This window comes from Neoarius graeffei, chromosome 7 (genome assembly GCF_027579695.1).
Source record: "Neoarius graeffei isolate fNeoGra1 chromosome 7, fNeoGra1.pri, whole genome shotgun sequence".
NCBI classification, from domain to species: domain Eukaryota; kingdom Metazoa; phylum Chordata; class Actinopteri; order Siluriformes; family Ariidae; genus Neoarius; species Neoarius graeffei.
Window position 1 is genome coordinate 46,024,151 of NC_083575.1, and position 11,320 is coordinate 46,035,470.

The following is an 11,320-nucleotide window of genomic DNA, read 5'->3' on the forward strand; positions in this document are numbered from 1 at the left end:
TGTGATACTTGCCAAAGGGGGTGTTACTAGGTACTAACCATGCAGGGTGCCCAAACTTTTGCTTTGGGCCCTTTTCCTTTTTGTCATTTTGAAAATGTAAAAGATGAAAAAAAAATTGTTTTTGCTTAAAATATAAAGGGAATGAGTCATCTTTAACTTTATGCCTTTTGGAGATCATTTCATCTTCAACTTGCTTAACTGTTCACAGTAACAGCAATTTTGACCAGGGGTGCCCAAACTTTTGCATACCACTGTAAATCCCCATTTTTTATTTATTCAGTTAAAAAAAATCTCCACTAGTTTAACTGTTTACATTTAAATTGTGAACCCGGGGGCGGCACGGTGGTGTAGTGGTTAGCACTGTTGCCTCAGAGCAAGAAGGTCCTGGGTTCGAGCCCAGCGGCCGGCAAGGGCCTTTCTGTGTGGAGTTTGCATGGTGTCTGTGTGGGTTTCCTCTTGGTGCTCCGGTTTCCCCCACAGTCCAAAGATATGCAGGTTAGGTTAATCCTGTAGAACAGGATAAGCGGCTACAGATAATGGACGGATTGTGAATCCGGTGGCATGGAGGTGCATTGTTACCTCACTCGTTCTGGGTTCAAACCTTCCAGTTGACTGGGGCCTTTGTGTGGAGTTTGCATGTCCCTGTGTGGGTTTCCTCCTCCACTCCAAAGACATGCTTATTAGGTCAACTAACTGGCTGCTCTAAATTGTCCATAGATGTGAATTGAGGTGTGGCTGTCTGGCTTTCTGTGTGAGCGCGCCATGATAGATTACAGACCTGTCCATGGTGGTTTACCCCATCTCTCACCTAATGTCAGCTGGGATTGGCTCCAGCTCACCTCCAACCATCAATGGGTATATGAATGAATGAACTCTGAGGGGTTCCTGAAAAAGGAGTCCTAAACTTGTTTTTTAAAAATGGTGTCCTCACAGTTTCCTCTTTTGTTTCATTCATTTATTTTGCAAATTAACATGAGAAATTTCAAAGATTGATTTTGTGTGCTAATATTCTAAAATGTTACCAGGAGTCTTTTCAAACAGGCTACATTGAAATTAATAGGGTACATGATATGATATACAACCTCGTATTCCAGAAAAATTGGGACAAAGTACAAATTGTAAATAAAAATGGAATGCAATCATTTATAAATCTCAAAAACTGATATTGTATTCACAATAGAACATAGACAACATATCAAATGTCGAAAGTGAGACATTTTGAAATTTCATGCCAAATATTGGCTCATTTGAAATTTCATGACAGCAACACATCTCAAAAAAGTTGGGACAGGGGCAATAAGAGGCTGGAAAAGTTAAAGGTACAAAAAAGGAACAGCTGGAGGACCAAACTGCAACTCATTAGGTCAATTGGCAATAGGTCATTAACATGACTGGGTATAAAAAGAGCATCTTGGAGTGGTAGCGGCTCTCAGAAGTAAACATGGGAAGAGGATCACCAATCCCCCTAATTCTGCGCCGACAAATAGTGGAGCAATATCAGAAAGGAGTTCGACAGTGTAAAATTGCAAAGAGTTTGAACATATCATCATCTACAGTGCATAATATCATCAAAAGATTCAGAGAATCTGGAAGAATCTCTGCGCGTAAGGGTCAAGGCCGGAAAACCATACTGGGTGCCCGTGATCTTCGGGCCCTTAGACGGCACTGCATCACATACAGGCATGCTTCTGTATTGGAAATCACAAAATGGGCTCAGAAATATTTCCAGAGAACATTATCTGTGAACACAATTCACCGTGCCATCCGCCGTTGCCAGCTAAAACTCTATAGTTCAAAGAAGAAGCCGTATCTAAACATGATCCAGAAGCGCAGACGTCTTCTCTGGGCCAAGGCTAATTTAAAATGGACTGTGGCAAAGTGGAAAACTGTTCTGTGGTCAGACGAATCAAAATTTGAAGTTTTTTATGGAAATCAGGGACGCCGTGTCATTCGGACTAAAGAGGAGAAGGACGACCCAAGTTGTTATCAGCGCTCAGTTCAGAAGCCTGCATCTCTGATGGTATGGGGTTGCATTAGTGCGTGTGGCATGGGCAGCTTACTACACATCTGGAAAGACACCATCTATGCTGAAAGGTATATCCAGGTTCTAGAGCAACATATGCTCCCATCCAGACGACGTCTCTTTCAGGGAAGACCCTGCATTTTCCAACATGACAATGCCAAACCACATACTGCATCAATTACAGCATCATGGCTGCGTAGAAGAAGGGTCCGGGTACTGAACTGACCAGCCTGCAGTCCAGATCTTTCACCCATAGAAAACATTTGGCGCATCATAAAACGGAAGATACGACAAAAAAGATCTAAGACAGTTGAGCAACTAGAATCCTACATTAGACAAGAATGGGTTAACATTCCTATCCCTAAACTTGAGCAACTTGTCTCCTCAGTCCCCAGACGTTTACAGACTGTTGTAAAGAGAAAAGGGGATGTCTCACAGTGGTAAACATGGCCTTGTCCCAACTTTTTTGAGATGTGTTGTCATGAAATTTAAAATCGCCTAATTTTTCTCTTTAAATGATACATTTTCTCAGTTTAAACATTTGATATGTAATCTATGTTCTATTCTGAATAAAATATGGAATTTTGAAACTTCCACATCATTGCATTCCGTTTTTATTTACAATTTGTACTTTGTCCCAACTTTTTTGGAATCGGGGTTGTATTTTAGTCTTTTCACTATCCTGATATTGTTCACTAGCAATAAAAATACACAAATTACCCCATTCATCTTCTACCACTAAACAATGTTGTTTCTTAAATCATTATCATCATCATAGTTTCCCATCTGGCATGAGATTGATCTTGGGGCGTGGTTGCTTGGAGCAGGGAAATCTGATCTCCAACAATCACATGAAGTCCTGCTTGACCATCATTGTCTTTTGGGCCTGCTTTTTATCAACCCTAAGCAATTATTCCACCTTATTCCATGTACAGTGGTGCTTGAAAGTTTGTGAACCCTTTAGAATTTTCTCTGTTTCTGCATAAATATGACCTAAAACATCATCAGATTTTCACAGAAGTCCTAAAAGTAGATAAAGAGAACTCAGTTAAACAAATGAGACAAAACTATTACACTTGGTCATTTATTTATGGAGGAAAATGATCCAATATTACATATCTGTGAGTGGCAAAAGTATGTGAACCTCTAGGATTAGCAGTTAATTTAAAGGTGAAATTAGAGTCAGGTGTTTTTAATCAATGGGATGACAATCAGGTGTGAGTGGGCACCCTGTTTTATTTAAAGAACAGGGATCTATCAAAGTCTGATCTTCACAACACATGCTTGTGGAAGTGTATCATGGCACGAACAAAGGAAATTTCTGAGGACCTCAGAAAATGCATTGTTGATGCTCATCAGGCTGGAAAAGGTTACAAAACCATCCCTGAAGAGTTTGGACTCCACCAATCCACAGTCAGACAGATTGTGTACAAATGGAGGAAATTCAAGACCATTGTTACCCTCCCCAGGAGTGGTTGACCAACAAAGATCACTCGAATAGCAAGGCGTTTAATAGTCGTCGATGTCACAAAGGACTAGCCTGGGCCCGCCCATCCTAAGTGTTACACAACACGAGGGGCTGTTGCAAACTTAGTCTGGCAAGGCAAGCTATCTCCAAGCTCCCAAAAAATCGGGAGCCAATCAACTTTGAGCATCTCCAACGGCCCTGGGTAGAGGCGTGTTCAAGGCAGTGACGTAGTAGAACTGCGACCGGAAGCCATAGATTATTTACAGAATCTATCCCGGAAGCGCTTCATTCACTAGAAACATTACGAACATGGAGCAGCGGCAAGCCTTTGACACAGTGGTAGATGCTGTATTGAAAGCATTCAATGGGAAGTTCTCATTGAAAATGGAGCAAAGAGCAGCCCTGGAGGTATTTATTGAAAGGAAGGACGTTTTCGCCTTGCTCCCGACCGGCTTCGGTAAGAGTTTAATCTACCAATTAGCCCCGCTGGTAGCCAAATCAATGGGGCTCAGCGAGAATCCTATCGTTGTGGTCATCTCGCCTTTGATCGCGCTATTATCATCCTCTTCCTCTTCAGCTCCTCCTTCTTCTTCCTGTTACTCAAGCAGTTTCCGTCGCGTCACATACGGAAAGAGTGATGTGATTGGTTTAAGCTTCGTCACAGCCTTTTCTGGCTTCGACCAGTAGCAAACTGAGGCATTTCAGGGAGGCGGGTCAACCACGCGCTTTGGGAAACGGTTGGGCTTAATATCTATGCCAGACCAATGCTCGCAGAGCTTTGAAGTTGCGTTAGCCAGGCTAACAAAGGACCCCAGGGTAACTTCTAAGCAACTGAAGGCCTCTCTCATATTGGCTAATGTTAATGTTCATGAGTCCACTATCAGGAGAACACTGAACAACAATGGCATGCATGGCAGAGTTGCAAGGAGAAAGCCACTGCTCTCCAAAAAGAACATTGCTGCTCGTCTGCAGTTTGCTAGAGATCACGTGGACAAGAAGGCTATTGGAAAAATGTTTTGTGGACGGATGAGACCAAAATAAAACTTCGTGGTTTAAATGAGAAGCATTATGTTTGGAGAAAGGAAAACACTGCATTCCAGCATAAGAACCTTATCCCATCTGTGAAACATGGTGGTGGTAGTATCATGGTTTGGGCCTGTTTTGCTGCATCTGGGCCAGGACAGCTTGTCATCATTGATGGAACAATGAATTCTGAATTATATCAGTGAATTCTAAAGGAAAATGTCAGGACATCTGTCCATGAACTGAATCTCAAGAGAAGGTGGGTCATGCAGCAAGACAACGACCCTAAGCACACAAGTCGTTCTACCAAAGAATGGTTAAAGAAGAATAAAATTAATGTTTTGGAATGGCCAAGTCAAAGTCCTGACCTTAATCCAATCAAAATGTTGTGGAAGGACCTGAAGTGAGCAGTTCATGTGAGGAAACCCACCAACATCCCAGAGTTGAAGCTGTTCTGTATGGAGGAATGGGCTAAAATTCCTCCAAGCCGGTGTGCAGGACTGATCAACAGTTACTGGAAACGTTTAGTTGCAGTTATTGCTGCACAAGGGGGTCACACCAGATACTGAAAGCAAAGGTTCACATACTTTTGCCACTCACAGATATGTAATATTGGATCATTTTCCTCAATAAATAACTGACCGAGTGTAATAGTTTTGTCTTATTTGTTTAACTGGGTTCTCTTTATCTACTTTTAGGACTTGTGAAAATCTGATGATATTTTAGGTCATATTTATGCAGAAATATAGAAAATTCTAAAGGGTTCACAAACTTTCAAGCACCACTGTGTGTTTGTGTGTGTCTGTATATATATCCATCCATTGTCTGTAGCTGCTTTATCCTGTTCTACAGGGTCACAGGCAAGCTGGAGCCTATCACAGCTGACTACGGGTGAAAGGCGGGGTACACCCTGGACAAGTCGCCAGGTCATCACAGGGCTGACACATAGACACAGACAACCATTCACACTCACATTCACACCTACGGTCAATTTAGAGTCACCAGTTAACCTAACCTGCATGTCTTTGGACTGTGGGGGAAACCGGAGCTCCTAGAGGAAACCCATGCGGACACGGGGAGAACATGCAAACTCCACACAGAAAGGCCCTCGCCGGCCACGGGGCTCGAACCTGGACCTTCTTGCTGTGAGGCGACAGCGGTAACCACTACACCACCGTGCCGCCCTGATATATATATATATATATATATATATATATATATATATATATATATATATATTTCAAGACACAAAGTTCACCACTGTGCATGAAAAGGATAAACATTTTACAGTTCAACTCAGTGTTCAGCTATAACCGGCTATCAGAACACATGCTGAGCTGGTCATGCTGGCTAGATCAACTTTGCCAGCTTCCTTGTTATTTGTTTAATCTGAACAGCAAATGTTTGACATCTTATCACTGCCTTACCAACATTCAGAAACTATTTCCCTTCTACCAACACTACCGGGTGGCAAAGATGATCTACCAGTTTGACCAGCTCAACCTGTGCTTTGGCAGCTGGCAGTTAGGCATAATGTAATGGATTTTTCAGTCAGACAGTTACGGTACTTTTTCTTTATTTGTTATTTGCTAGAGCTAAACAAATTTCTAGAATATTTGAGTGTAAAGATCACCTGCATACAACAACCAGAACACTGGTTCAGCATAGCAGAGCCAGGAAGTTTGTGATTTATTTATTTTTTCTTATTTAGCTACAGTGGTGAAATCCATTTCTTCAAAATCTATTATTATTTTTAGCAGTGAGTTCTAATAGTTAGTCTATTTGTCTGATTGAACTGAATGGGCTTCAATTCAAACCTCAATAACTCAAAAACATGTAGGCCTATAAAAATGCCAGCTTGGCCTTAGTGTTCAGGAAGTGGAAAGTTCAGGAATATTATTATACACATTTAAATAATAAGATTAATATTTGTTCATTAAGGGCGGCACGGTGGTGTAGTGGTTAGCGCTGTCACCTCACAGCAAGAAGGTTCTGGTTTCGAGCCCCGTGGCCAGCGAGGGCCTTTCTGTGTGGAGTTTGCATGTTCTCCCCGTGTCCGCGTGGGTTTCCTCCGGGTGCTCCGGTTTCCCCCACAGTCCAAAGACATGCAGGTTAGGTTAACTGGTGACTCTAAATTGACCGTAGGTGTGAATGTGAGTGTGAATGGTTGTCTGTGTCTATGTGTCAGCCCTGTGATAATCTGGCGACTAGTCCAGGGTGTGCCCCGCCTTTCGCCCATAGTCAGCTGGGATAGGCTCCAGCTTGCCTGCGACCCTGTAGAACAGGATAAAGCAGCTAGAGATAATGAGAATGAGATTTGTTCATCAAACAAATCTGTACTGAAGGCTCGGTGAAATTTATGTTATAGTTAAAGGGGTCCCTTTCTGCAAAAAAAAGTTTGAGAACTCCTATGATAGAAAACAACAGTTTACTCTGAGTATACTCTAAGGGACTGGACTGATACACACGGATTTTTGATCACACCACTCCTACTGCAGTCTTTGCACAGTGAACGATAATGCACGATCACTTTTCACAACGTTTACAGTGCTTCTCATGTGCACAATGTTTACATTTATTTATTTTGTTTCCATATGCTACCTCAAAATTTTCACACATTATCAGTGACAGGGGGCGGCACGGTGGTGTAGTGGTTAGCACTGTCGCCTCACAGCAAGAAGGTCCGGGTTCGAGCCCCGTGGCCGGTGAGGGCCTTTCTGTGCGGAGTTTGCATATTCTCCCCGTGTCCGCGTGGGTTTCCTCCGGGTGCTCCGGTTTCCCCCACAGCCCTGGTGCAAATCCTGGCCAGGATCCTACCAGGATCCTAGCAGGATCTTACCAGGATCCTAACCAGGATCTTTTACAGGATCTGAAATATAATTCTAAAGGATCTTGTCCAAGATCCTATAGGATCCTGTACAAGATCCTGTAGGATCCTGTAGGATCCTACAGGATCCTACAGGATCTTGAACAGGATCCTGTAGGATCTTGTACAAGATCCTGTAGGATCCTAACCAGAATCTTGTACAGGATCCTATAGGATCCTGGTAAGATCCTACAGGATGTTGTGAAGGATCCTACAATATCCTACAGGATCTTGTACAGGATCCTACAATATCCTACAGGATCCTGTACAGGATCCTACAACATCCTACAGGATCTTGAACAGGATCATACAATATCCTACAGGATCCTACAGGACCTTGTACAGGATCCCGTAGGATCTTGGACAAGATCCTTTAGGATTATATTTCAGATCCTGTACAAGATCCTGGTTAGGATCCTGGTAAGATCCTGCTAGGATCCTGGCCAGGATTTGCACCAGGGCTTTTAGATGAATCACATTATTATGAAGGTTATTTTTCAACCAAACATGCTGTTGATTGTACTAGGTTTCATAGTTGAATAAATATGGAACACTGCTCTTTATAACTTTATTCAAGCAAACTCATGAAAACTGTAACTCTGAAATATTATCATGGAATAGTTAAAATTGTCTTCCATATTCACATTATTATGGTTTGTTGAAATAAAGGTCATCATATTTAGCTATATTTAAACCCTAAATCACATAGTATGTGTGAGGCCTCTTCTGCTCTTGTACAGAAGGATATTTATTTAAGTTTAAAAAAACCTTGCAAAAAAACTTTAAATGCACTATTTTTTCAAGAATTTAGGGCTAGGAAGCCTTGTTTCCATGCTACCCTGAATTTGCTGAATCAGAGTATTGGGAATTCGTTCGGCAAGAACCTACTCAGGATCCTGTTGGTATCCAGTTAGGATCTTATTCAGGATCCTACTTAGGATCTTGTTAAGATCCTACAAGAACATACCCAGGATCCTATTGGTATCCAGTTAGGATCCTGTTCAAGATCTTGTTTAAGATCCTACACAGGATCCTGCTGCAATTGAGTTAGGATCTTATTTAGGATTCTGTTCAAGGTCTTGTTTAAGATCCTACAAGATCCTACTCAGGATCCTGTTGGTATCCAGTTAGGATCTTATTCAGGATCCTACTTAGGATCTTGTTAAGATCCTACAAGAACATACCCAGGATCCTATTGGTATCCAGTTAGGATCCTGTTCAAGATCTTGTTTAAGATCCTACAAGATCCTACACAGGATCCTGCTGCAATTGAGTTAGGATCTTATTCAGGATCCTGTTCAAGATCTTGTTTAAGATCCTACAAGATCCTACTCAGGATCCTGAAGCATTCGAGTTAGGATCTCATTCAGGATCCTACTCAAGATCTTGTTTAAGATCCTACAAGATCTTACTCAGGATCCTGAAGCATTTGAGTTAGGATCTTATTCAGGATCCCACTCAAGATCTTGTTTAAGATCCTACAAGATCCTACTTAGGATCCTGAAGCATATGAGCTAGGATCTTATTCAGGATCCTACTTAGGATCTTTTACAGGATCCTGATACTTTTTCAAGATCTTATACAGGATCATGTTCAAGATCCTATCACTTCCAAGATTTTGGCTCCTTCTAGGATCCTATTTAGGATTCTGCACAGGATCTTATATAGGATCCTATTTCTACTTAGGATCTTAAATAGGAATGTAATCCTGTGCAGGATCCTATTTCTACATATGATCCTATTCAGGATCTTAAATAGGATCCTGTTCCTATGTAGGATCCTATTCAGGATCCCATTCCTAAATAAGATCCTATAGGATCCTACAGGATCTTACAGGATCCTGTGTAGGATTTGCACCAGGGAGTCCAAAGACATGCAGGTTAGGTTAACTGGTGACTCTAAATTGACCGTAGGTGTGAATGTGAGTGTGAATGGTTGTCTGTGTCTATGTGTCAGCCCTGTGATGACCTGGCGACTTGTCCAGGGTGTACCCCGCCTTTCGCCCGTAGTCAGCTGGGATAGGCTCCAGCTTGCCTGCGACCCTGTAGAACAAGATAAAGCGGCTAGAGGTAATGAGATGAGATCAGTGACAGGTACTGGTTGGCACTGGACTCTGTTTGTGCTAGTTGTCATTTTTGCACTGTCATTGTTGTTTGCACTTTATGTTGCGTGTAGTTTATTGTCTGCAATGTTTGCACTCACTGCACTCTTGCACTTGTTGTGCTATGTAGATTTGTAGTCCTGTGATGTTTAATGTAGCACCATAGTCCCGGAGAAACACTGTTTCGTTTTAACTGTGTACTGTACCAACTGTATATGGTTGAAATGACAATTAAAAAAAACCTTGACCTTGACATACTGCCCAAACCTCTTCTCACATATCAAATATCAAAAGATTAAATCTAATCAAATCTCAAATATAACTGGTTAATGTCCAGAGTTTGTATGTAACATTTACCTTTCATAATTCTATTGGTTTTGTCTATTTTCAGTTTTCTTTTGGGTCGTCCTCCCTCAGTGGTACTCTAATCTGAATGCCAAGCCAGTTCAGTGCATTTACACATGCACTACACAGTAGCTATAAACTAGCCTGAATTCTGATTAGCATTTTCACATGGGAAGTTCAGGAAGATAGTTGAGTAACCAAGCTGATACCACCCTATTTATGGATTTGGCCTATTGGTTCCAATGTCTGTCTGCTGCCATCCTTATAGTTGAGGATCGGCAATCCAGGAAGCCATCAAGTAGCTTCCATGAATTCTCTTGGGTAATTATAGCACACCAGAGGGACCCAAACCCTCATCTGCTGGTGGGTACACATTCATACCTATGGGCAATTTAGAGTAGCCAGTTGAACTAATCTGCATGTCTTTGGACTGTGGAGCACCCAGAGCAAACCCACATAGACATGAGGAGAACATCTAAACTCCACACAGAAAGGCCCCAGTTAGCTGCTGGGCTTGAACCCAAAACCTTCTTGCTGCAAGGTGGTAGTGCTAACCACTGTATGACCATGCCACCCAATGGTTCCAAAAAAACTATCGTAAAATCATTAGTTACTGATAGGGTGGCATGGTGGTGTAGTGGTTAGCACTGTCGCCTCACAGCAAGAAGGTCCTGGGTTCGAGCCCAATGGCTGACGAGAGCCTTTCTGTGTGGAGTTTGCATGCTGTCCGTGTGGGTTTCCTCCGGGTGCTCCGGTTTCCCCCAAAGGCATGCAGGTTAGGCTAATTGGTGGCTCTAAATTGACTGTAGGTGTGAATGTGAGTGTGAATGGTTGTTTGTGTCTGTGTGTCAGCCCTGTGATGACCTGGTGACTTGTCCAGGGTGTACCCCGCCTTTCGCCCATAGTCAGCTGGGATAGGCTCCAGCTTACCTGTGGCCCTGTTGGACAGGATAAGCGGCTACAGATAATGAATGGATGGATAGTTACTGATTAGAAAATTGGGCCAATTCTTATTAGGGAATGTTCATTTTAAGCAGTGCATGTACCCGGAGCAGAACACCACCAGAGATTAACTACAGTTTGGATTAAGTGGGGTTGATCTCCTTTGGCATGTCATTATACACTCACAGAGCATTTTATTAGGAACACTATACTAATACTAGGTAGGGCCTCCCTTTACTTTCAAAACAGCCTCAATTCTTCATGGCATGGATTCCACAAGATTTTGGAAACATTCCTTTGAGATTCTGGTTCATGTTGACATGATCGCATCACACAATTGCTGCAGATTTTTCAGGTTCAGTTTCATGCTTCAAATCTCCTGTTCCACCACATCCCAAAGGTGTTCTACTGGATTCAGATCCGGTGACTGTGAAGGCCACTGGAGAACATTGAACTTATCTTCAAAAAATCAGTTAGAGATGATTTATGCTTTGTGACATGATGTATTATGATATTGGAAGTAACCAATAGAAGATGGTAAATTGTAGCTAT